Raw genomic sequence first — 27,972 nt, 5'->3', positions numbered from 1 at the left:
TTTAACACTCATAGTGGTTTATATCTCCTGATTACCTTTGCTCTACTTTTGCTGTTGTTCAATCACTAGGTCATGTCCAACTCTTTGTGACCCCATGGACTGCAGTAGGCCAGGCTTCCCTGTCCTTCACCATCTCCCAGAGTTTGCTCAGACTCATGTCCATTAAGTTGGTGATGCCATCCAGCCATTTCTTCCTTGCCACTCCCTTCTCCTTTTGCCTTCAATTTTTCCCAGCATCAGGGTCTTTGCCAATGAGTCAGCACTTCGCATCAGGTGGCCGAAGTATTGCAGCTTCAGCATGAATCCTTTCAATGAATATTCAGAACTGATTTCTTTTAGGATTGACTGGTTTGATCTCCTTGCTATCCAAGGGACTCTCAAGAGTCTTCTCCAATACCGCAGTTCAATAACATCAATTTTTGGTGCTCAGCCTTCTTTATGATCCATCTCTCACACTCACACATAACTACTGGGAAGACCCATAGCTTGGACTAGATGGACCTTTGTCAGCAAAGTGACGTGTCTGCTTTTTAATATACTGTGTAGGTTTGTCCTAGCTCTCCTTCCAAGGAGCAAGCGTCTTTTAATTTCATGGCTGCAGTCACTGTCTGTAGTGATTTGGGAGCACAAGAAAATAAAATCTGTCACTGTTTCCACTTTTTACCCATCTTTTTGCCATGAAGTGATGGAACCAGATGCCATGATCTTAGTTTTTTTGATCTGCTTATCATAATTACTCATGTATCTATATTGTTTATGCCTCATAATTTTATTATTAATATGCTACTACTTCACTACAAGGATGCAGGATTTGCTATTTTAAAAAAATGTATTGACTCTTAAATGTTTCTATGAGGAAGTGACATCATTTGTTCTCACACTTCATTGGATAAGTCAGATTACGTGGTTATGTTTCCTTTCAAGTAGGCAAAGAACTATTAGTATTTCCATGTACTCAGAATAAGAGAATTTTAAATATGACTAAACATTTATGATGTTTATATCTTTGAAGTGTCTGGAATTTAATTGCTATCTATGTGTGTCCTTGAGTTTTTTTTCTTTTTGCCACTGGTAGCCCCCTTTTATCACTCTAAGGCTTGATATCGTTCATCAGTTCTGGAAAATGCTCAGCCAGTGTTTTTCAATTATTTCTTCTGTTCAATTCTTTGTTTTTCTTTGTGTCTCTCCTTCTCTGCCTCTTTTTCTCTCTTTATGCCCATATGTCAGTTTAACTTATTTGAAACATCTTGCTCCATTTTCTGTCTCTGGATTTTTCATGTTTTTGTTGCTCTGTGCAGTAGTATTCCTGATGATTTCTTCTGACTTATTATAAAATTCACTGATTCTATGTTTTACTGAGGTTAATTTGATGCAAACATTGTAATTTTAATGTTTGGGAACACATGTAAGAATTAAAGATTTTAAAATTAAAAAAAAAGTATATTTTTCATTCATAGAAGCTCAGTTTAAAAATTTTTTTCTGTGTACTTTTTAGTCCTATGAAGATCCTTCAACAGTGTTTTTATTTCTTTAAATATGGTATATGTGGAAGATATACAGCCTAGTGTCTGATACACTGAATATGAGAAGTCTCTGCTTCAACTTCAGTTGTTTCTCTTGGTTTGTGTTCATGGACCATTTTCTTGATATACTTTTCTTTTTTGACAATATACTGGTCACTTTCTCTATAAAAAATATTTATAAAGATAATTAAAAGCTTGGATGAAGGTAATTTACTATAGAAAGGAATACATAGATACTTTTTCATGGTTTTTTGGTATTATCAATAGTGGGCCACCTTCGTACAAGTGCAGAAATGGATATTACCTAGACAATCCAGAGATTCACACTCTGAATCTAATTCTGTGCAAAACCTGCCTGTTTTAACTGCCAGCATGTTGTGGAGAATGCCTTCTGCTGGATTCTCATCTGGGTGTGGTTTTCCGATTTGATTTATGTCTCCTTACCACCTTGTGTGCATGCATGCTCAGTCGCTTCAGTTGTGTCCGACTCTTTGTGACCCCATGGACTGTAGCCTGCCAGGCTCCTCTGTCCATGGGATTCTCCAGCAAGAATACTGGAGTGGGCTCCCATGCTCTCCTCCAGGGGATCTTCTGGAGTCAGGAATGAAAAACTCATGTATTATGTCTCCTACATTGGCAGACAGATTGTTTACCACTAGCACATCCTGGGAAGCCCTTCTGCACACCAAGGGCCACAAGAAACACCACACACTTTCCTGAATAACTTAGAGCCCTCAGAGCAAATGCAGATTACCCACTCCATGAATTTGCATTTACTCTTAGATTGCCCTGACCTTTTGTTCCAGTCTTATGAGGTCTTAACTTATGAGGTCTGGAACTTAACACAGTAATGAAATCACGTACCTCCTTGTTTGTGTCATCAACTAGGTAAAAGCTACATGAAAGCAGGAACATTTTCTTACTTTTTTCTGCATTAACAGCACAAGACATGCCTCCCAATAGATAATTTTATTATTTTTTGAAACCTTCTTTCATTTTATATTTTAAACTATGAGAGTATGATAACACATTTATAGGAGACTCAGAAAATATACAACAAAATTACATATCAGTTCAGTTCCGTTCAGTTGCTCAGTCGTGTCTGACTCTTTGCAACCCCATGAATTGCAGCATGCCAGGCCTCCCTGTCCATCACCAACTCCCGAAGTTCACTCAAACTCATGTCCATCGAGTCGGTGATGCCATCCAGCCCTCTCATCCTCTGTCGTCCCCTTCTACTCCTGGCCCCAATCCCTCCCAGCATCAGGGTCTTTTCCAATGAGTCAACTCTTCGCATCAGGTGGCCAAAGTATTGGAGTTTCAGCTTCAGCATCAGTCCTTCCAATGAACACCCAGGACTGATCTCCTTTAGGAGGGACTGGTTGGATCACCTTGCAGTCTAAGGGACTCTCAAGAGTTCTCTCCAGTACCGCAGTTCAGAAGCATCAATTCTTCGGCACTCAGCTTTCTTCACAGTCCAACTCTCACATCCATACATGATCACTGGAAAAACCATAGCCTTGACTAGACGGACTTTGTTGGCAGAGTAATGTCTCTGCTTTTGAATATGCTCTCTAGGTTGGTCATAACTTTCCTTCCAAGGAGTAAGCGTCTTTTAATTTCATGGCTGCAGTCACCATCTGCAGTGATTTTGGAGCCCCAAACAATAAAGTCTGACAGCGTTCCCACTGTTTCCCCATCTATTTTCCATGAAGTGATGGGACCAGATGCCATGATCTTAGTTTTCTGAATGTTGAGCTTTAGGCCAACTTTTTCACTCTCCTCTTTCACTTTTATCAAGAGGCTCTTTAGTTCCTCTTCACTTTCTGCCATAAGGGTGGTGTCATCTGCATATCTGAGGTTATTGATATTTCTCCCGGCAATCTTGATTCCAGCTTGTGCTTCTTCCAGCCCAGCATTTCTCATGATGTACTCTGTATATAAGTTAAATAAACAGGGTGACAATATACAGCCTTGACATACTTCCACATATAGTTCCACTATATATTACCATTTTTTAACTAGATGAATTAAGATTTTTAGTTGAAGTTTAAATATCAAACCCTCAAAAATTTATTGAATGAATAAACAGAAATGTAGAAGGATGTAGTAGACCTGAAAAACACTATGACCCAATTCAACATAATTAAGATTTGCACAGTTTTCACACAACAACAGGATACAAATTCTATTTAAGTTTCCAGATACTATAAACCAGGAGACACTGGAACATATCCAGGGGCATAAAACAAGGCGTAAAACTTTTATGGTCTAAAGGTATTGGAGTCATACAGAGTCTGTTCTTTTATCACAATGGAATTATGTTTAAAATATTTGAAAATAACCCACATATTTTCAAGTGCAATGTGACATTTACCAGGAGAGATCTTTGATTTAGCCATTGAAATCCTCAAAAAACTTAAAAGACTCAAAAAATACAGAGAGTGACTGAAGAGAAGAAAGCCTTTAAATGAGAAATTAATATCAAAATGAGAAATTAGCGTCAATGATACCCTAAAAATCCTATGTAATTGAAGTTACACTGGGGTTACTTAATTAGAAATTAAGCATCCACTTTTAAATAATGGGTGTATCTAAGAAGCCATAACCAGGAAAATCAGACAATATTTGTAACAGAAAAAAATGAAAAGAAAATTTATCAGAATTTTTTTAATTCAGCTGAAACTTCTCAGTGCAACTAAATACTGAACAATATGTGAAAACAAATAATGGACACTAGCATAAAATTTTATAAAATTTGAACAAATCTGTACTTTGGTTAGTAATATTGTATCACATGTTAATTTTCCTGTGTTTTAAAAATCATGGTTAATTTCCCTTTTTTTAAATACGGTATCTTCAGATTGGATTGGAAGTTTCAAGCCTCATTCAAATTTCTTTTAAAAATCACTAAAATAATATGCTTTCTAGACTTTTAGCAGTAATACTAGATACCAGAATAAATGGAGCTATATCTAATCTTTGAGTGAATATAAATTAGAAATCTAGCATTCTATTCATATTTAGTCAAGCAAGTGGAACCAAAATGTCATAAATGTTTTAACTAAGCAAAAATGCAAAAGCTTTCTAAAATATATACATTACATTATGGGCTTGTGTTCAGTAGCTCAGGTGTGTCCAGCTCTTTGTGACCCTATGGACTGTAGCCTCTCAGGCTCCTCTGTTTATGGGATTTTTCCAGGCAAGAATACTGGAGTGGGTTGCTTTTCATCCTCTAGGAGATCCTCACCACCCAGGGATTTAACCTGTGTCTCCTGCATCTCCTGTATTGGCAGGCGGATTCTTTTACCACATTATACATTGTATATATAAACTTCTCCATTACAATTGTTAAAGGCTTCAGACAGAACATCAAAAAAGAGATGGAAAAATTAGCAAACATAAACTAAGTGAAATGAGAGCACTGAATATGAAGTAGAAAAAGTGAAACAAACTAGGAAAAGATCATATAATCCAGTTATTTTAAACATGGATGCTCACCAGAATTACATCTGAAGCTTTGGAGAAAAAAATATACCTGGACACTTGTATTTTTCAAAAAATTCCAAGATAAATTCTAACGTGCATCTGGATTTTAAAAAGTGATTAAGATTTTTCTCTTAAATGGTAGTTTTGGTGATACAGAATTCTACTACTTTCTGTTGACCAATCGTGAAACAGTGGTATTAAAATGAATAATAGCTACATAATCACAATAGTAAAATATGCTTATCACAATCAATAGCCAGACCAAAAAAAGAGATAATTACAATTGCAAGCCATAATAGAAACATGATTAACCTAACAATATAAAATAATTACATACAAATCGGGCAGTTAAATAGAGAGACGTGGTAAGTGGAAGTGCATACATGCACATGTTTTCATCCACCCAGCCAGTCCATTTTTGGATATGAACACATGTCCTTTTATATTGCCATCTTGAACCAATATCCCTAGATAATTTTATTATTAATAAAACTAGCTTCTCATGAACTTTCAGGATCCTATTTCAATCCTTTACTGTCGCTTCAGTGTCAGACTCTAAAACATCTGAGTAAGTATCACAGGACATCTCCCTGTGTCTACTGTCTCTTTCATTTCCTCCCCTTTTATCATTATTTCCTTCTGAGAATGAACCGCTGCAAATCTATGGACTGAACTGTGACCCTCCATAAAGTATATCTTGAAGACCTAACCCCACAGTGACCACAGGAGATAGGGCCTTTAGGAAGTAATTGAGGTTAATTAAGGTCAGAAGGATGTGGCCTTAATTTAATAGGTGACATTACAGGAAAAGGAAGAGAAAGGCCTCCCTCTCTTTCTCTAAGTGCACATGTCCTAGGAAAGGCCAGGTGAGCACACAGTGCGACAGCTGTGGCCTGAAAGCCAAAGAAAGAGGTTTCAGGATGAGCATTGCCTTGCCAGCACTGTGCCTTGGACTTACTAGCTTCTAGCACTCTGATAAAATAAATGAATTTCTGCTGTTTAACCAGCCAGTCTGTGCTATTTTGTGATAGGCGCTGACCTGAGCCATCTACACGCCAGGATCTTCTCTAGTTTAACATTTTCCCAGATGTTCCCTCTGTGATGCACCACTTCTGTTTCCAGAACGAGAGCACATGGGGCAGGGTGGAGACTGGAGCAGTGTGCCTGGTCCCCAGGGGCCACATCATGTTAGATTCTAAGAAAAACTCTCACTTCCTGACCTGAATTCAAAGTTAATGGAGCTGATTCAAGGTCTCAGTAAACTCACTTCTCAGTTCCCAACAGGAAGGCAGGAGCTTGGGACACTGGGTGAGACCTGATGTGACAGAGAGAGGTGGTTTGGGTCCCAGTTTCAAGTGGGACCCAGCAGCAAACCTGGTCACACAGGAAGAAGTCTCATCTGGATGAAGCAGAGAAGGCTCAAGTATAAACCTCCAGCTTGTTCACCCCCTGTCTTCTGACTCTCGAAGAAGTCCTATATTAGTTATGTGTTGTTGTGCAACAAATTAGTGCTGAACTTGGCAGCTTAAGTCAGGAAACACCTAGTATCTCACACTTTGTGTGGGCCAGGAATGGACATGGCTTACCTGGGTCCTCGGACTCATGATTTCTCATAAGGATGTGATCATCTGAAGGTTCAACGAGGGATGGAGATCATCCAAACATACTCACCTGGATGTTGGCAGCATTCAGAACTTGGTGGACTGCTGAACAGAGAACCTCAGTCCCTGGCTGGTTGTTGGCTACAGTCCTGCCTCTGTTCCTTGTCATGTGAGTCTCTCCATAAGTTTTCTCAACGTGGCAGCTGGTCTCATTAAAGCAAGAGAGGAAGTAAGATAGATCAGCGATGGAGGAATCAGGGTCATCTTGAAACTTAATCTCTTAAGTGACTTGACTTAGGCAAATTTCTTTTGTTAGATGCATGACACTAGGTACATTCGAGCATGGGGATTACACAAGGATGGGAACACAGGTAACAGAAACATCCAGGACACTTAGAGCCTGTTACCCCAGCCCTCTGTTCCTGAGCTGGATGAGGTGCTCCCTATGGACAGGGAAGGAGAGGGAGGATTCCTCCCTGGATCCCGGGCCATGAGCTGTAACTGAGACAGAGAAGCTGGGCCCTAGAAGCCTTGGGCACATCTACAGGGAGAGCAGCATCCAGAGTCTCCAAAGGCCTGTCCTCAGTGGTGTCCCTGGAGCTGGTTCTACAGGCTCCTGAGAAATACCTGGTGCCTCCCTTCCTGCTCCAGGTTCATTGATGGCACATTGGGAGCTTCACGTTGGCCATGGTGGCAATATTTATATCACAGAAGTCAGCAAGTACTGTTTAAAGTGTTTGTTTTCAGACATCAGAAGCTTCTTCTTTTTATACTTGTAAGTATACTACTACATGATCTTCTAAACTCTCCCATGTCCTGTGTCTGTGTCTGTGTCTGTCTTGCAGCTCTGGAGGTGAGGCTGAAGGATGGAGCCCACAGCTGTGAGGGGAGAGTGGAAGTGAAGCACCAAGGAGAATGGGGCACAGTGGATGATCACAACTGGAACATGGAGGGGACACAAGTGGTGTGCAGACAGCTGGGGTGTGGAGCTGCCATTGATGGTCCTGGAGGGGCTTATTTTGGACCAGGGATTGGCCCCATTTGTTTTCATTCTATTAACTGCCAAGGGAAAGAGTCACTGCTCACAGTGTGCAGTTATCCTTCTCTTAAAGACTATCGTCCTGAGGGCCTTTCCCATGACCAGGATGCTGGAGCAGTCTGCTCAGGTAAGTCTTGTCTGGTCTGGGAGGGCATCCCCAGTGAGAAAAGCCCTACTCTCATTCCCAGAGTAGCTATGAGACTATGGGTCACCGCCTTTAGAATGTACCTGGGTGAAGATTCCACTCACACAATGATTCCTTGAACATTAGGTGCTCAAAGCAACATAAGGACATCCTTGTCCCTTGAGAGAAAGGCTCCAGACCCATAGTAACTGGTCCCTCTAGTCTCTGTGATGTGTCATAAGAGGCAGGGGGGTGAGCTTAAATGTTTCATGCAGGTACAACTTCCAGGCTGGACCTCCAAGAATTCAGTTCATCATAGTCACTTTTTGTTTTCTTCTTGAGATGGTCAGTCAAGCGCAGCTGTAAGAAGGGATGCAAGAGAGGTGCAGGCAAACATAGTTCGTTACACTCACAGATCCTAGAGTGACAGATATCATCTTATGGGTAATGAGGAAGGTACCAATAGACAAGGGTCAACCTAGAAGTGAGGACCACAAGGAGGGAGCGGACACCCATGAACAAGTGACAGTGCTGGAGATCAGAGTCGAGTTATACAAGGAAAAGGTGGGAGGGGATTTCCCTGGTGCATCTGAATGTCACTAGGTCACAGGGGAGGCAAGATGGGGAGGTTTGTGTCAGGGGATCGTCTCATCACACTAGTGCATCCGATCCCCTTGGTGGGGAGCTCACATCTTATTCGTGGGGATGTTGGTGCTGCAGAAAAACCTCAAGTTTGACAATTACAACAGCTAGAACAAAACTAAGGACCCTGCAGTTAAGATAATTTGAGATGATACATAATAAGGTCTCAATCTTATCTATGTGTATTTGACCTGAGGCAAGGTTAAACTAGAATGTAACTGGGTGGTCACAGTGTTTGCCAGAGATGTTCCCAGTTCTTTTTAGAATGTTTGATGAACTGTCCAGGACATAAATACCATCATAATGGCTGGAACTGAGGAAGTTATTATCGGATATCTCAGCAGAGTCGCTACTAGAGGTGGTTGGGTCTTAGGAATAGGTCATCCCAGCTTCTAGAAAGCAAACTGGTGATGGAATGAAGATGCAAGAATTGCATGAAAGAAGCCTGGGGATCCAGGCTCAGGTCAAGTCCCATATTCAGCACAGTTTCTGTGTTCTACTTCCTCCATGCTCTCATCCTTCTTGATTTCTCTTCTATATCTTTATGTGGAGTCATTTCTGGGCTCTGTGGAAGTTCTGGCCTTTCGAGGTTGTAGAATAGACTATGAGAAATTTTTATAATATGGAATCTATTTCTTTAGCAAATATAAGACTATGTAGATCTCTCTCTCTTTTTTTTCATACCAGAGTTAGCCTATGTGGGGGAGGTGCCAGTTATAGACACACATATAGTGGTGGGCCCCCAAGAAGGCAGCAAGGGCCTGGCTGGTTGAGGGGCTCCCTGACAGCCTGGGGGGCTCTAGTTCTTGGTGTACTCTCCCGTGGCTGCACTCTGTTCCTCTGGGCATGCACACTACAGTGGAGCGTGCTGACAGGTGTCAGGCTGGTGGGATTCGAGTGCATAGTTGGAGGGTCTAGCCATGAGCACATGTATGATGTTGGGCTCACACCTTAGCTTTAGACTAGTGTCTTGCTCTCGTTCAGCCAGAGAACTGAGCTGACTGCCAGTGCTCTTCCTGGGCTCTGGAGGAAGTGAAGGTAGATATACTCTTGGTCTGATGCCAATGAATGTGCATACAAAGTGGGTAATCTGGTGAAATCTCCAGGAGGTCTGCAGCATTAGTTTCTTCAAGGGTGTGATCTGCTGAATTTGTCTGCAGAAGAGCAGGACACTGTGAACTGCAGTTGTTCCTGTTGTGTGACGGTTACTGTAGCCCCTTCTCTTCCTTATTCCAGGTCTTTATATGTATCTCAGCTTTGCAGATCTGGGTGAGGTGAAATGGAAGAGCTACCTTCACATGTTGCCCCACAAGGCCAGGACCCTGTTTACTCAGTCTGCTCTAACCTTCCTGGCAAGGGGAATTCTCTTGGCATCGAATAATTCTGGCTTGGGGGATGGAATGCTGGCAAAATGATGATATCTTTGTGTTGCTAAAATTTCTGAGGAGGACTACTGTTCACTCTAGAACTGTATTTGTTGGTGGATAACTGTCTAATTGTTGAGGTTTCTATGGGGATAAAGTCTGCTGTCTACCACATCATCATTTTCATGATGTCACTTTCCAGGGTTTTATTCTTTAAAAGAGAGGTTTTGAGTATACAGTTTTAAATTTGCATTTTTATACCACATCTAAGTCTTCAGTCTACTTAATATTGGCTTCTCATATTCTGAGCAACTTAGTGTAGATGTTTTTCAATCTTAGGTAATGCACGCTAAGTCTCTATATTAATATTTTTCTCTTTGTCAATTTCCTGATATTTCTTATCATTTTAGAAAGAATAACCTAGGTTATAAAGTATTAACAAATAACCCAAATGTATCTGCACAGGATGTGTTCTATTCAGTTTGGCAGGCCCTCTGCTTATGATAATTTTTTAAGCACCCAGGTTGATGAATTCCCCATTATCTTATTATTGTACCACTTCAGCACAACCCTGCAGGAAAAATACATTGGCTTGTAAATGTTTCTCTGTGGAAACGGCATCATTTGTTATTATACTTCATTGCATAAGTCAGAACATGTGGTTATGCTTCCTTTCAAGTAGACAAGAAAGCATTAGTTATTCCATGTGCTCAGGAAAAGAGAATTTCACTAATTACTAAACAGGAATGGTGTTTACATCAGTGATGTGCCTACAAATTAATAGCTTTTCATATTTGTTCCCTTAGTTTTATTGCACTTATTCATTCTAAGGCTTGGTGTCTGTCATCAATTCTGCAGAATTCTCAGCCAATATTTTTCAAATATGGTATTTGGATTACACAAGGACAAGAACGCCAGGTGGCATGAACAACTGGGACACTTTAGAGCCTGTTACCCCAGCCCTCTGTTCCTAAGCTGAATGAGATGCTCCCTATGGACAGGGAAGGAAAGAGAGGATTCCTCCCTGGATCCTGCACCATGAGCTGCAACTGAGATTGGGAAGCTGGGCCCTAGTAGCCTTGGGCAGCATCCAGAGTCTCTGAAGGCCTGTCCTCGGTGGTGTCCCTGGAACTGGTCCTACAGGCTCATGACGAATACCTGGTGCCTCCCTTCCTGCTCCAGGTTCAGTGATGGCACATTGGGAGCATAGAGTTGGCCACAGTGGGAGTATGTGTATTACAGAAGTCAACAAATGATATTTACCAGGATGTTTTTTCCCCTCAGAGAGAAGATTTTTTACATATTTAATTGCATACCACTGCATTATCTCCTAAAATCTCCTGTGTCCTGTGTCTGTGTCTCTCTTGCAGCTCTGGAGTTGAGGCTGAGGGATGGAGCTCACAGCTGTGAGGGGAGAGTGGAAGTGAAGCACCAAGGAGAATGGGGCACAGTGAATGACTACAATTGGAACATAGAGGAGGCAGCCGTGGTGTGCAGACAGCTGAGGTGTGGACCTGCAGTTGATGCTCCCAAAAGATCTAAATTTGGGCCAGGAATTGGACCCATTTGGTTTCACTATATTTACTGCAAAGGGCAGGAGTCAGCTATCAATGAGTGTAGTTATCCTGTTGTTATAGACCATCATTCTGTGGGCCATTCCCATAACAAGGATGCTGGAGTAGTCTGCTCAGGTAAGTTCTGTCTGGTCTGGGAGGGTCTTCCCTGCAGCAAACCCTTCAGTTTTATTCCCAGATTAACTACGAGCATATGGATTACAGCCTTTAGAACTACTTGGGTGAAGATTTCACTCACACTGTGATTTCATGAATGTTAGATGCTCAAAACAAAAACAAAAAAAAAAAACAAAACAAACAAAAAAAAATAGGACTTGCTTGGCCCTGGAGAGAAAAGCTCCAGACCCATAGTCACTGGTCCCTCCAGTCTCTGTAATATGGCACAGAAGTCAGGAGGAATAAAGTGAAAGTTTTACTTGCTCAGTTGTGTCCTACTCTTTGCCACACCCTGGAGTGGAGCCCACCAAGCTCCTCTATCCATGGGATTTTCCAGACAAGAATACTGAAGTGGGTTGCCATTCCCTTCTACAGGGGACTTTTGTGACCCAGGGTTCAAACCCAGGTCTGCGGGAGGGTGAGCTCAAATGTTTCATGCGTGTACAACTGTTGGGTTGGACCTGTATCCATTAGGCTCATCATGGTAGCTTGCTGTGTTCTTTCATGAGATTGCCAGACAAGTGTGACTGAAAGAAAGGATACAGAAGAGGTGCAGGCAGACATAGTTTGTTATACTCACAGATCCTGGAGAGAGTATCATCAGCTTGGTATATGGGGGAGGTACCAATAGCACTAGCTCAGCCCAGAAGCAGTTTCCCAAAATGGGTGTGAAAACCCATGTACCAGTGACAATGCTGAGAGTCAGGGTTAAGTTACAGAAAGAATGGGGTGAGGGCTTTCACTGGAGCATTTGAAGGTCACTAGGTCACTGAGGAGGACAAGATGTGGGATTTGTGGCAGGAGCTAGGCTCATTACACTGGTGCACCTGCTCACCTGGGTGGGGAGCTTGCATCTTATCTGTGGGGATGCTGAGGGAAAAGGAAAACCTGAGGTTTGACAATTACAACACAGAAACTCAAGCAGAGCGAATAACTCTCGATGTGGAGTTGTTCCAGATCTCTGTGGAAGTGCTGACCCTTGAAAGTTGCATTTTTTTTTTTTTGCGGGAAATTTTTATATGAAATCTGTTTCTTCCACAAGTATTTCTACTCAAATTTGTTTTCTGTTTTGGTTTTTCGGGGTACCAGATTTAGCCTGTGTGGAGGAGGTGCCAGTTACAGACACACATGTAGTGGTGGAGACCCAAGAAGGCAGTAAGTGCCTGGGCCATCGAAGGGCTCCCTGGCAGCCTGGGGGACTCTAGCTCTCGGTGTGCTCTCCCATAGCTGCACTCTCTTCCTTGGGCATGTGCACTGCAGTGGAGCCTGCTGACAGGTGACAGGCTGGTGGGATGCAAGTGCACAGTGGAGGGTCTAGCCATGAACACATACATGGTGTTGGGGTCAGCACCGTGGGTTTAGACTAGTGTCTTGCAGACAATGCAAGGGCCATGAACTTGAGCAAACTTCAGGAGATGGCGAGGAACAGGGAGGCCTGGCTTGCTGCAGTCCATGGGGTCGCAAAGAGGCAGCATGACTGGGCGACTGAACAGCAACTTGCACTTGTTCAGCCAGAAAACTGAGCCTGTTGCCAGCGCTGTTGCTGGGCTCTGGAGGAAGTGAAGCTGGAGATACTCTGGATCTGATGTCAGTGAATGTGTTACCGGGGCGGGTGATCTGGTGAAATCTGCAGGAGGTCTGCAGCATTGGTTTCTTCAGGGGCAGAATCTGCTGAATTCGTTTACAGAGCAGGACACCATGAACTGCAGTTGTTCCTATTGGGTGGCAGCTGCTGTAGCCCCTTCTTTTCTTCCTTATTCCAGGCCTTTATATGTGTCTCAGCTTTGTGGGTCTGGGTGAGGTGAAACTCAAACACAACCTTCACGTGTTGCCCCACAAGGCCAGAACCCTGGCTTCTCAGCCTGCTCTGAGGTTCCTGGCAAGGGGAACTCTCTTGGCATCGAATGATGTTGGCTTGGGGGATGGAATGATGCTGGAAAAATGATGATATCTTTGTGTTGTTAAAATTTATTAAGAGGATTTCAGATCTGTCCAGAGTTGTTTCTGTCTGTAGATAACTGCTTAATTGTTGACCTTTTTTTGGGTGGATGGAAACTCCTGTCTCCAACATCATCAGCTTGGTGAAGTCACTTTCCAGGGCTTTATTCTTTTTTTTTAAATTTTATTATTTTTTAAATTTATTTATTTTAATTGGAGGCTAATTACTTTACAATATTGTATTGGTTTTGCCATACATCAACATGAATCCACCACAGGTGTACATGTGTTCCCAATCCTGAACCCTCTTCCCATCTCCCTCTCCGTACCATCCCTCTGGGTCATCCCAGTGCACCAGCCCCCAGCATCCTATATCCTGCATCGAACCTGGACTGGTGATTCTTTTCTTATATGATATTATACATGTTTCAATGCCATTCTCCCAGGGCTTTATTCTTTAAAAGAGTGTTTTTTGATTATAGAGTTTGAGATTGGCAATTTTTCTTAGTACATTTGAGGCTTCAGTTTACTCGTTATTTGCTTCTCATGTTCTTAGGGACTTAGGTTTTAATGTAACTGCTTTGCAATTTCAAGTAATATATGCTAAGTCTCTATCTTAATATTTTCACTTTCTTAATTTTCTTCTATTTCTTATAACTATAGACAAAGTAAGTCAGGTTATAACGTACTAACTAATAGCTATTTTCTTCTCATATGATGTATTGTGTTCAGTTTTCCCAGGTCTCTGTTTATCATAATTTATCAAGCACCAGGTTGTTGAATGCCCCACCATATAGTTATGCTACCATCTTAACAAAAGGCTGCAAGATTTTCCTCAGTAGAAAATATATTGACTCTTAAATGTTTCTTTGTAAAAGTGACATTATTTGTTCTCACACTTCATGGGATAAGTCAGATTACATGGTTATGCTTCATTTCAAATAAGCAAGAAACTGTTAGTATTTCCATGTGCCTAGTTATTGTTGTTCAGTCGGTAAGTCATTCCAACTCTCTGTGACCCCATGGACTACAGAAGGCCAGGCTTCCCTCTTCTTCACTATCTCATGGAGTTTGCTCAAACTCATGTTCATTTTCAGAAATCAGATATTCCATTTTTTAATACTTACCAGTATACCACTTCATGGCCTCCTAAAATGTCTCCTGTGTCCTTGTCCCTCTGCAGTTCTGCAGGTGAGGATGAAGGATGGAGCTCACCACTGTGAGGGGAGAGTGGAAGTGAAGCACCAAGGAGAATGGGGCACAGTGGTTGATGACAGCTGGAGCATGGAGGAGGCACAGGTGGTGTGCAGACAGCTGAAGTGTGGAGCTGCCACTGATGCTCCCAGAGGGGCTTATTTTGGATCAGGGATTGGCCCCATTTGGTTTCAGTATGTCTATTGCAATGGGACAGAGGCAATGCTCACTCAGTGTAGTTATCCTCCTCTTAAAGACCATCATCCTGAGGGCCTTTCCCATGACGGGGATGCTGGAGCAGTGTGCTCAGGTAAGTCCTGTCTCATCTGGGAGGGGATTTCCAGCAGGAGAAAGTCTCTTTCTGGGAATAACATTGAGAATACAAGTCGCACCCATTAGTACATTCTTGGCTGAGGATTCCAGTGATTTCTCGAACATTAGGTGCTCAAAGAAACATCAGGAGTTACTTGGTCATGGAGAAAAAGTCTCCAGATCTGTAGTCACTGGTCCCTCCAGTCTCTGTGACATGTCATAGGAGGCATGAAAGTGAACTGAAATGTTTCATATGTGTGTTGCTGCTGGGTTGGACCTCTGTGATTTAGGTTCACCGTGGCAGCCTATTGTATTCTTCCATGAGATGGTCAGAAAAGTATGGTTATAACAAGCGATAGAAGAGAGGTGCAGGAAAACAAAGTTTATGATATTCACAGATCCTAGAGAGACATCCTAGAGAGTTTTATCAGGTGGGTACATGGGGGAGGTGCCAAGAGAGCAGGCTCAATGAAGCAGTGGTGACACAAAAGAGAGAGTGAAGATCCATGGAGAAGTGACAATACTTGGGGTCCAGGTGTAGCTATACTATGAAATGGTGTGAGAGGATTTCATGGGTTCATTTGAAGGTCACTGGGTCACAGGGGAGGACAAGGTGGAGGATTTGTGTCCGGGGCTAGTCTCATCACACTCATCACTCTCCCCACCTGCTCACCTGGGTGGGGAGCTCACATCCTGTTTGTGGGGATGTTGAGGCTGCAGGAAAACCTGAAGTTTTACAATTACAACACAGTAGCTGCTGCAAAATTAAGGGCAGTGTGGTTAAAAGAACCTGACGTGATACATAACAGGGGCTCAATCCCGTCTAAACGTATTTGAACTGAGCCAAGGTAGAAATTAGAATGTGATTGGGTGGTCACAGCGTTTGCCAGAGGTATTCCCAGTTGTTATCAAAATTTGTGGTGAATTGTCCAGGACATTTATCCCGTCAGAATAGCTGAAACTGAGGAAGAAATGATCAGACATCAGAACAAGTTCCCTAATAAAGCTGATTGGTCTTTAAAAAAGGGCCATGCCAGATGCTGGCATGTGGGGCAGGGGAGGGCATTAGGACACCTGCATTAGGTCTTAGCAGCCATGGACAAGCAGCTCCTGGATGCTACACTGGGGAAGATTATTGGAAAAGTGATCTTCCCAGTCTTCAGAAATCTGATATAATAAATGCATTTATGTTATTTAACCAGCTGATCTGTGGTATCTTGTGGTAAGCAGCAACTGGAGACTTCTAATGCATGCGGATCTTTTCCAGTTCAGTATTTCTGCACACGTTCCTCTCTTTAACTCACTACTGCTGGTTTCAGAGTGAAGTATATGGGGCCAGGTGAGACCTGAGCAGTGTAAATGGTGTCCCAGGGACCACATCTCAATAGATTATAAGAAAAATTCTCATTTTCTTACATGAATTCAAAGCTAATGAAGATGATTCAAGGCCTCAATAAACTCACTTTTCAGTTCCCGACAGGAAGGCAGGAGCCTGGGACACTGGGTGAGACCTGGTGTGACAGAGACAGGTGGTTTGGGTCCCAGTTCCAGGTGGGACCAGACAGCAGATCTGGTTACACAGGAAGAAGTCTTGTCTGGATGAAGCAGTGAAGGTTGATGTATAACCCTCCAGCTTGTTCACCCCCTGTCTTCTGAGTCTGGAGGGAAACCCTATATTAGTTATGTGTTGCTATACAGCAAATTATTGTTGAATTTGGCAGCTTAAGTTAGCAAACGGCTAGTATCTCACACTTTCTCTGGGCCAGGAATTGACATGACTTAATGGGGTCCTTGGACTCATGATGTCTCACAAGGATGCAATCAGCTGAAGGTTCAGCCAGAGGAGGATATCGTCCAACATATTCACCTGAACTTTGGCAGCATCAGACCTTGGTGGACTATGGAACTGAGAGTTCCAGTCCCTGGCTGGCGGTTGACTAGAGGCCTGCCTCCATTTCTCGTCATGGTTTCTCTCCAAATTAGGTCATAATGTGGCAGTTGGCTTAATCAGAGCAAGAGAGAGAGAGAAAAGGTCACCAAGAGAAAAATCATACTCACCTCGAAACCTAATCTAATTGACATCTCATCACTTTTACCAATTTCCATTTGTTAGATACACATTACTAGGTACATTCGAGTGTGGGGATTATACAAGGACATGACACCATGTGGCAGGAATAATCAGGACATGTTAGAGCCTGTTACCCAGCCCTCTGTTCCTAAGCTGGATGAGATGCTCCCTATGGACAGGAAGGAGAGGGAGGATTCCTCCCTGGATTCCAAGCCATGAGCTCTAACTGAGACGGGGAAGCTGGGCCCTAATAGGCTTGGGCACATCTACAGGGAGGGAAGCATCCAGAGTCTCTGAAGGCCTGTCCTTGGGTTATCCCTACCACAAAGTCAAGAAATGCTATTCACAGGGCTTTGTTTTCAGACACCAGAATTATCCTTTTTTTAGTACTTATCAGAATACTACCACATGGTCTCCTAAAATCTCTGCTCTGTTCTGTCTTTCTTGCAGCTCTGGAGTTGAGGCTGAAGGATGGAGCCCATAGCTGTGAGGGAAGAGTGGAAGTGAAGCACCAAGGAGAATGGGGCACAGTGAATGACCAAAATTGGAGCTTGGAGGAAGCAGCTGTGGTGTGCAGACAGCTGGGGTGTGGAGTTGCCATTAATGCTTCTAGAGGGGTTCATTTTGGACCAGGGATTGGCCCCATTTGGTTTCAGTATATTTACTGCAATGGGACAGAGTCAGTGCTCACGACCTGTATTTATCCTGTTCTTAAAGACTATCGTCCTGAGGGCCTTTCCCATGACCAGGATGCTGGAGCAGTCTGCTCAGGTAAGCCCTGCCTGATCTTGGATGGTATCCCCAGTAGGAAAAGCCCTAGGTCTCATTTCCAGAGTAAATTTGAGACTATGGATCACAGCCTTTAGAACACACTTGGGTGAAAATTCCACTCACACAGTAACTAATACCTTGAATATTAGGTGCTCAAAGGAACATAAAGACTTGTTTGGTCCTGGAGAGAAAGTCTCCAGACCCATAGTCACTGGTCCCTCAAGTCTCTGTGATGTGTCATAGGAGACAGGGAGGTGAGCTCAAATGTTTCATACATGTACGACTGCCAGGTTGGACCTGTATGAATTAATTTCATCATGGTAGCTTCTTCTATTCTTTCAAGAGATGGTCAGACAAGAAGGAATACATGGGAGATTCAGGCAAACATATTTCATTATACTCACAGATCCTAGAAAGACAGATCATCAGGTGGGTAATGAGGGAGGTACCAATTGGCAAAGATCAATCTAGAAATGAGGACCAAAGAAGGGAGTGGATACCCATGAACAAGCGACATTACTGGGGGTCTGGGCGGTGTCACACAGGGACAAGGCAAGGGAGGACTTCACTGGTGCATTTGAATGTCACTAGGTCACAGGGAAGGATGAGAAGAGGAATTTGTAGAAGGGAATAGACCCACCACTCTGGTGCACCTGATTGTCTGGGTGGGAAGCTCATATCCTGTTTGTAGGGATACTGAGGCTACAGGAAAACCTGAAATTCAACAATTATGACACAGAAACTAGACAATGGGGTTAAAAGAACTTGAAATGATATATATCAAGAGATCGATTCTTTCTATGTTATTTGACCTGAGCCTAGGTGGAAACTAGATGTGATTGGGTGGTCACAGTATTTGCAAGAAATGTCCCCAGTTGTTTTCAGAGTGTTTGGTGCACTTTCCAGGGTATACGTGTGTGGGTGCTCATTCACTTCAGTTGTCGTGTTTGACTTTGCAACCCAATGGGCTATAGCTCACAAAACTCCTCAGTCCATGGGATTCTCCAGGCAAAAATTTAGGAGGGCTTCCAGGCCCTCCTCTAGGGGATCTTCCCTATCCAGGGACTCAACCTGTGTCTCCTGCATTGCAGGCAGATTTTTTACCACTGAGTCATCAGAGATGTCCTTCCAGGGTATAAACCCACCCCAATAGCTGGAATGAGGAAGATAATGTCAGATATCAGGGCAAAGTCCCTAACAGAGATGGTTGGGTCTCAAGAAAGTATTCTTCCAGCAGCTGAGGTGGTGGGACAGGGGAGCTCTTGAGCACATCGGCAGTAGGCCCTTAGCAGGCACAGCCAATCAGCTCTCTGTGTTTTATTGGGAAAGATCATTGGAAAAGTGATCTTTTCCAAACTCACCTTTAGCAGGTCTTTGATGGTACTCTTGAGGCTAAGACAACAGTTCTTTTCTTTTTAAAACTCCTTTATTGAGGTATGATTGATGTACCAAAAGCTATACATAGTTAATATTTACAACTTTTGAGTTTGGACATCAGTATATATCTGTGTAATCATTACCATCGTCTATGCCATAAGCCTGTACATCTCCTCAAAAAGTTTTCTTTCATCTTCCTTATTACCGCATTATGATTAAAAAGAATTATTTTCAAAAGGCCCTTGATTTCAGTTAAGAATTATTGGTTTAAGAAAACTCTTTTCTAGCATTTCAAGTAACTGTCCTTACGGTCACAATGTCATAATCATGGTTCCAACTGTGGATCAACTTGTGGAAACAGCCCTGCCTTATTTTGAATAATCAGCCAGTGAATAGAAATAGACTGAGTTGTTGACATTTTGAATCATATTGGAGCTCCTAATATTGCAGTTTTTTAAAAAGTTATGTTTTGATATCAACTCCAGGTAGGATATACTTTAAAATATAAGGATTTGAGAGTGCTCTGGCATTTAAACCCTGACTGTGGTTTTTACTCCCTGATGTCGTTGCTCTAACTTAGGCTCTGACATTTTTGTGAACTGCTCCAGTTTCCTTCTATTAATTTTAGTCACCAGTTCCCTCCTACTGGTTTGTATTTTCTGTATTTTCAGGAACTATGGTTAGTGATGTGGTGGTAGGCGAATGTGGTGGTGATGCAGCAGAACTGAGATTAGAACAGAATGACTTTTCATGATTTCAGCTGAAATGCAACTCTTGGAGTTTCTTCCTCTCAATCACAAGAGCTGGTTATGGAAGAGAAATTCTATCCTCTGCAGTGGATTTTTAGAAGTGATGAATTGTGTTTAGGAGACATCCCATTGTGGAAACAATGACGTGCTGTAGTCCATGGGGTCCCAAAAGGTTGGACATGAATGAGGGACTGAATGAAAAAACAGTAATGTAGAGGAGCTTGTATGAATGAAGGAGTAGATTTCAGGCGGTTCAGGAGACAGATTTGGGAGGAGACTCACTAGCTGAAAAGACTGAGGCCTGAGGTGCGGAATGGGGAAGGGATGAAGATGCATGAAATGCAGGAGGGAAGACGGGCCGCGATCCAGGTCAGCGCCCGTGCTCACCACAGCTCCATCTCACTTGCTTCCTGCCCTCATTCCTTCCTGCCCTCTCTTCCTTTATGCTGATGTGGGAGTCATTTCTGAGTTCTGTGGAAGTGCTGGCCATTGAAAGTGGCAGTTTTCTTTGTGTGATATTTTTATAATCTAGAATCTATCTCTTCAGATGACTCACAAGGTGCAATCATCTGAAGGTTCAACCAGGGATGGATATCGTGCAAATGTTCTCACCCGGATGTTGGCAGTGTTCAGACCTTTGGTTAGCTCTTTGATTGAGAGTCTCAGTCCCTTGCCAGCTGTTGATAGAAGCCTGCCTCCATTCCTTGTCATGAGGGTTTTTTTTCATACACAGCTTATGGAATGGCAGCTGGCATTATTAAAGCAAGAGACAGAATGAGATAAGTCACCAACGGGAAACCAGAGTCGCCTTGAAACCTAATCTAACTGCCATCTCACCACTTTGCAAATTGTTTTTCTAGATATACGTTACTAGGTTCATTTTTTTCTGGAGATTAGACAAGGGGATTAGATGAACACCAGGTGACAGAAATAACCTGGACACTTTAGAGCCTGTTACCCCAGCCTTCTGTTCCTAAGCTGAATGAGATGCTCCCTATGGACAAGGAAAGAAAGAGAGGATTCCTCCCTGGATCCCGGGCCATGAGCTGTAACTGAGACAGAGAAGCTGGGCCCTAGTAGCCTTGGGCACATCTACAGGGAGGGAAGCATCCAGAGTCTCTGAAGGCCTGTCCTCGGTGGTGTCCCTGGAGCTGTTTCTACAGGCTTGTGAGAAATACCTGTGCCTCCCTTCCTGCTCCAGGTTCAGTGATGGCACATTGGGAGCTTAGAGTTGGCCATGGTGGGAATGTTTATACCACAAAGGTCATAAATGCTATTCACAAGGATTTATTTTCAGACATCAGAGTATTCATATTTTAATAATTACCAGCAGTCCACTGCATGGTCTGCTAAAATCTCTTGTGTCCTGTGTCTGTGTCTCTCTTGCAGATCTGGAGGTGAGGCTGAGGGATGGAGCTCACAGCTGTGAGGGGAAAGTGGAAGTGAAGCACCAAGGAGAATGGGGTACAGTGAATGATCACAACTGGAGTATGGAGGAGGCAGCTGTGGTGTGCAGACAACTGGGGTGTGGAGGTGCTGTTGATGCTCCCAAAGGGGCTAAATTTGGATGAGGTGTTGGACCCATTTGGTTTCATTATATTTACTGCAAAGGGCAGGAGTCAGCTATCACCAGGTGTAGTTATCCTACTGTGAAAGACCATCATCCCAAGGGCCATTCCCATGACAAGGATGCTGGAGTAGTCTGCTCAGGTAAGTGCTGTCTGGTCCAAAAGGGAATCCCTAGCAGGAGAAGCCTCAGTCTCATTCCCAGAATAACTATGAGAATATGGATCACAGCCTTTAGAACATTCTTGGGTGAAGATTCCAGTGATCCAGTGACTCCTTGAATGTTAGGTGCTCAAGGGAGCAGAAGGGCTTACTTGTCACTAGAGAGAAAAGTCCCCACACCTATTGGTACTGAGCACTTCCAGGCTCTGTGGTCTTCATAGGAGGCAGGGAGGTGAGGTGAGATGCTTCGTGCAGGTACAGCTGCCAGGCTGGACTTCTATGAATTAGGTTCATCATGGTAGCTTGCTGTATTCTTTCATGGGATGGTCAGAAAAGCGCAACTCCAAGAGGGGATGTAGGAGAGGTACAGGAAAATAAAGTGTATTATACTCCCAAGTCCCAGAGAGACAGAGTGCCAGCAGGTGGGTTCATGGGAGAGTGAAGTCGCTCAATCGTGTCCGACTCTTTGCAACCCCATGGACTGTAGCCCACCAGGCTCTTCCATCCATGGAATTTTTCAGGCAAGAGTACTGGAGTGGGTTGCCATTTCCTTCTCCAGGGGTTCTTCCTGACTCAGGGATTGAACTCGGGTCTCCTGCATTGCAGGCAGACGCTTTACTGATTGAGCCACCATGGGAGAGGGACCAATAGGAAAGTCGTAAAACAGGAGTGGTGACCCAAAATGGGGTATGAAGACCTGTGAACAAGATACAGTATGGGGGTTGGGTGGAGTTAGAGAAGGAGGAGACATGAGGATATTTCACTGATGCATTTGAAAGTTACTAGGTCACAAGAGAGGACAAGAAGAGGGGATATGTTTCAGGGGGTAGTCTCATCACCCTGGTGCACCTGGTCACCTGAATCGGGAGCTCACTTCCTATTTGTGGGGATGTTAAGGCTGCAAGAAAACCTGAAGCTTGACAATTACAACACAGAAACTGAAGCAAACCTAAGGGTAGTGAGGTTAAGAGAGCATGAAATGATACATAAGGATTCAGTCCTAAGTGTATTTGATCTGAGACAAGGAGGAAAGTAGAATGTGATTGGATGGTTAGAGCATTTTGGCAGAGACACTTCCAGTTGTTATAGGAATGTTTGATGAATTGTCCAGGACATTAACCTGATGAAAATAGCTGGAACTGAGTAAGATATTATCATATATAATCGCAAATTCTCTAATACTGGTGATTGGTCTTAGGAAAGTGTCATGCCATCTGATGTGACACTGGGGAGCCCTGAGGACATTGTCGCTAAGTGTTTAGCAGCCACGGTCAGTCAACTCTTTGGTGTCATGTTGGGGAAGATCACTGGAAAAGTAGTTTTTTCCAACCACACCTTTAGCAGATGTTTGATGATACTCTTGAGGTCTCTAAGGAAACAATTCTTTCCTCTTTAAAAATTCCTTTATTTTTAAGCATTTTAAGTGTGACTGACATACAAAAACTGTACATAGTTAATATTTACAACTTTTGAGTTTGGAGATCAATATACATCTGTGTAATCATTCCCACAATTTATGTCTTAAGCCTGTTCATCTCCTCAAAAGTTTTCCTTCATCCTCTTTATTACCATGTTATGATAAAAAGAATTATTTTCAAAGGGCATTTGATTTCAGTTAGGAGCAATTGGTTTAAGAAAACTTTTCTAGCATTTCAAGCAACTGTCCTTTTTGTCACAATGTCATAATCATGGTTCCAACTGTGGATAGACTTGTGGAGCATTACAGGTGGCCCTGTCTTATTTTGATAAATCAGTCAGTGAATAATAATGGACTGGACTTTTGAAATTTTGAGCCATATTGGAGCTTCTAATGTTACAATTTAAGAAAATTTATGTCTTGATATTAACTCCAACTAGAATATACTTTATCTTTTATACTATCCCCACTTTTCTTTATTACCATCATGGATGAGACTCACAGGTCTATGGACTGAGCTGTGTCCCTCCAAAGTTCATATATTGAAGTCCTACTTCCCACTGTTATTGCACCAGAGATAGGGTCTGTAGGAATTAACTGAGATTAAATAAGGCCATAAGGATATAGCCCTAATCTGGTACATGACATTATAAGAAGAGGAAGAGACACATCTCCCTCCCTCTCTCTGGGTGCCCATAACCTAGAAAAGGCCAGGTGAGCACACAGTGAGGAAGCCATGACCTGCATGCCAAGAGAAGAGCACTCAGAATGAGACCTTGCCAGCCCTGTGACCATGGACTTACCAGCTTCCAGAACTGTGATCAGATAAGTGCATTTCTGTTGTTTAACAAGTTAGTCAGTGGTATTCTGTCATGGAGACCTGCCTAATCTGACTACACACCAGGATCTTCTCCAGTTTATTTTCCCAGATGTTCCCTCTGTGATGCACCTCTTCTGTTTCCAGAGTAAAAGGACAGGGGGTGAGGTGTCGACTTAAGCAGTGTGAATGGTGCCCCAGGGACCACATCTCATTAGGTTATAAGAAAAACTCTCACTTTCTGACCTGAATTCAAAGCTAATGGAGCTGATTTAAGGTCTCAGGAAACTCACTTCTCAGTTCCCGACAGGAAGGCAGGAACCTGGGACACTGGGTGAGATCTGATGCAACAGAGAGAGGGGGTTTGAGTCCCAGTTCCACTTGGGACCAAGCAGCAGACCTGGTCACACAGGAAGAAGTCTCCTCTGGATGAAGTAGTGAAGGCTCGGGTATAACCCTCCAGCTTGTTCACCCCCTGTCTTCCGACCCTGGAGGGAAGTCATGCGTTAGTTACATGTTGTTGTGCAGCAGATTACTGCTGAACTTGGCAGCTTAAGTCAGCAAACACCTAGTATCTCACACTTTGTGTGGATCAGGAATGGACATGGCTTACCTGGGTCCTCTGACTCAGGATGCCAACAAGGATGTAGTCATCTGAAGGTTCAAGCAGGGGTGGATATCATCCAACATACTCACCTGGATGCTGGTGGCTATCTGACTGTTTAACTGAGAGCCTCTGTCCCTAGGTGACTGTTGGCTAGAGGCATTCCTCCATTTCTTGTCATGAGGGGCACTCCATAAGTTTTCACAATGTGGCAGCTGGTTTCAACAGAGCAAGAGAGAGAGCAGGAAGGTCAACAGGGGAGAAAGCAGAGTCATCTTGAAACCTAATCTAACTGACATTTCAACACTTTTGTCAAATTCCATTTGTTAGACGCAAGTTTCTAGGTACATTCGAGAATGGGAATTACACAAGGCTGTGAACACAGGTGGCAGGAATAACTGGGCATTTAACAGCCTGTTACCACAGCCCTCTGTTCCTGAGCTGGATGAGATGCTCCCTATGGACAGGGAAGGAGAGGGAAGATTTCTCCCTGGATCCAGGGCCATGAGCTGTAATTGAGATGGAGAAGCTGGGCCCTAGTAGCCTTGGGCACATCTACAGGGGGTGGGGGTGGGGGCAGCATCCAGAGTCTCTGAAGGCCTGTCCTCAGTGGTGTCCCTGGAGCTGGTTCTACAGGCTCGTGAGAAAACCTGGTGCCTCCCTTCCTGCTCCAGGTTCAGTGAAGGCGTATTGGGGGCTTCGAGTTGGGTCAGCAGGAAAATTTATACCACAGAGGTCAACAAGCGCTATTCACAGTGATTTTTTTCCCCAGAGATTATTCATTTTTTAAATACCTAACCAGCATACTATTTCATGCTCTTCTAAAATTTCTCCTGTGAACCATTTCCAGTGTCTGTGTCTGTCTTGCAGCTCTGGAACTGAGACTGAAGGATGGAGCCCACCGCTGTGAGGGGAGAGTGGAAGTGAAGCACCAAGGAGAATGGCGTACAGTGAATGACTTAAATTGGAGCTTGGAGGAGGCATCTGTGGTGTGCAGACAACTGGGGTGTGGAACTGCTGTTGATGCTCTCAAAGGGGCTAAATTTGGACCAGGTGTTGGACCCATTTGGTTTCATTATATTTACTGCAAAGGGCCAGAGTCAGCTATCACCAAATGTAGTTATCCTGCTGTGAAAGACCATCTTCCAGAGCACCATTCCCATGGCAAGGATACTGGAGTAGTCTGCTCAGGTAAGTGCTGTCTGGTCCAAAAGGGAATCCCTAGTAGAAGAAGCCTCAGTCTCATTCCCAGAATAACTATGAGAATATGGATCACAGCCTTTAGGACGTTCTTGGCTGAAGATTCCAATAGTCAGTGACTCCTTGAATGTTAGGTGCTCAAGGGAGCAGAAGGGCTTGCTTGTCCCTGGAGAGAAATCAAGCCATACTCACTGGTCACCGAGCCCTTCCAGTCATGTGGTCTTCATAGGAAGAAGGGAGATGAGGTCAAATGCTTCATACAGGTACAATTGCCAGGCTGAACTTGTAGGATTTAAGTTCATCATGGTAGCTTGTATTCTGTCATGGGATAGTCAGATAAGTGCAGTTACATGAGGGGGACATAGGAGAGGTGCGGGCAAACAAAGTGTATTATACTCCCAAGTCCTAGAGAGACAGAGTGCCAGTGGCTGGGTACATGGGAGAGGGACCAACAGAAAAGCCTTAAAACAGGAGCAGTTACCCAAAATGGGGCGTGAAGACCCATGAACAAATGACAGTACTCAGGGCCAGGGTTTAGTTACACTATGAAAAGGTTTGAGATGATATCATCGATGCATTTGAAGGTCACCAGGTCACAGGGAAGAAAAAGATGGAGGAATTGTGCCAAGGGTTTGTCTCATACTGGTGCACCTTCTCACCTAGGTGGGGAGCTCACATCCTATTTGTGGGGATGTTGAAGCTGCAGGAAAACCTGAAGTTTGGTAATTACAACACAGAAGCTGGAGCAAAACTCAGGGCAGTGAGGTTAAGAGAGGATGACTGATACATAATAAGGGCTCTATGCTGCCTAAGTGTATTTGACCTGAGCCAAGGTGGAAATTAGAATGTGACTGGGTGGTCACAGTTTTTGCAAGAGATATTTTCAGTTGTTATAGGAATGTTTGATGAATTGTCCAGGACATAATCCCATGCTAATAGCCAGAATTGAGGTAATATTATCATATATCCCTGAAAATTCTCTGATACTGGTTGTTGGGTCTCAGGAATGTGTTATCCCACCTGATGAGAAGGTGGGACAAGGGATCCCTGAGGATATCTGTAGTGGGTCCTTAGCAGCCACAGTCAATCAGTTCTCTGTGTTATGTTGGGAAGATCATTGGAAAAGTGATATTTTCCAATCTCACCTTCAGCAAATTTTTGATGATACTAGTTGAGGACTCTAAGAAAATAAAGGGCAATGGTCTAGCAGAAGCAGATGATATCAAGAAGATGTGGCAAGAATACTCAGAGAACCAATATGAAAAAGGTGTTAATAACCTGGATAACCATGATGATGTGGAAATTCACCTAGAGCCAGACATCCTGGAGTCTGAAGTCAAGTGTACCTTAGGAAGCATTACTATGAACAAAGCTAGTGGAGGTGATGGAATTTCAGATGAACTTCTTAAAATCCTAAAAGATGTTAAAGTGCTGCACTCAATATGTCAGTGGTTTGGAAAACTCAGCAATGGCCATAAGACTGAAAAAGTTAGTTTTAATTCCAATACCCAAAAATTGCAATGCCAGAGAACATTCAAACTACTGTACAATTGTCCTCATTTAACATGCTAGTAAGGTTATACTCAAAATCCTTCAAGGTAGGCTTTAGCAGTGTGTGCATGGAGAACTTCCAGATGTACAGGTTGGGCATAGAAAAGGCAGAGAAACCAGAGATCAGATTGTCAACATCCATTCGATCATAGAAAAAGCAAGGGAATTACAGAAAAACATCCATATCTGCTTCACTGACTATGGGAAAGCCTTCGATGTGTGGATCACAATGAACTGTGGAAAATTCTTAAAAAGATGGGAATAGTAGACCACCTTACCTGCCTGTTGAGAAATCTGTATGCAAGACAAGAAGCAATAGTTAAAACCAGATATGGAACAATGGACTGGTTCAAAATTGGGAAAGGAGTACATCAAGGTTGTATATTGTCATCCTGCTTAATTAACTTTTATGCAGAGTACAACCTGCAACATGCCGAGCTTGATGAAGCTCAAGCTGGAATCAAGATTGCTGGGAGAAATATCAACAACCTCCGATAAGCAGATACTATCACTCTAATGGCAGAAAGTGGAGAGGAACTAAAGAACCTCTTGATGAGGGTGAAAGAGGAGAGTGAAAAAATTGGCTTAAAACTCAACATTCAAAAAACTTAAGATCATGGGATCTGCTCCCATCACTTCATGGCAAATAGAAGAGAAAAAAGTAGAATCCGTGATAGATTTTATTTTCTTGGACTCCAAAATCATTGCAGTTGGTAACTGCAGCCATAAAA

General features: G+C 43.1%; 1 pseudogene; it reads left to right on the top strand.

The window, feature by feature from the left end:
• Positions 1 to 27,972, top strand: part of LOC128048718 (antigen WC1.1-like) — a 58,458-nt pseudogene that overhangs the window by 5,808 nt on the left and 24,678 nt on the right.

The sequence above is a fragment of the Budorcas taxicolor genome, chromosome 5 (genome assembly GCF_023091745.1).
Source record: "Budorcas taxicolor isolate Tak-1 chromosome 5, Takin1.1, whole genome shotgun sequence".
Lineage (NCBI taxonomy): Eukaryota > Metazoa > Chordata > Mammalia > Artiodactyla > Bovidae > Budorcas > Budorcas taxicolor.
Note: the sequence above shows the minus strand (reverse complement) of the source record. Positions and strands in the feature narration are given on the sequence as shown.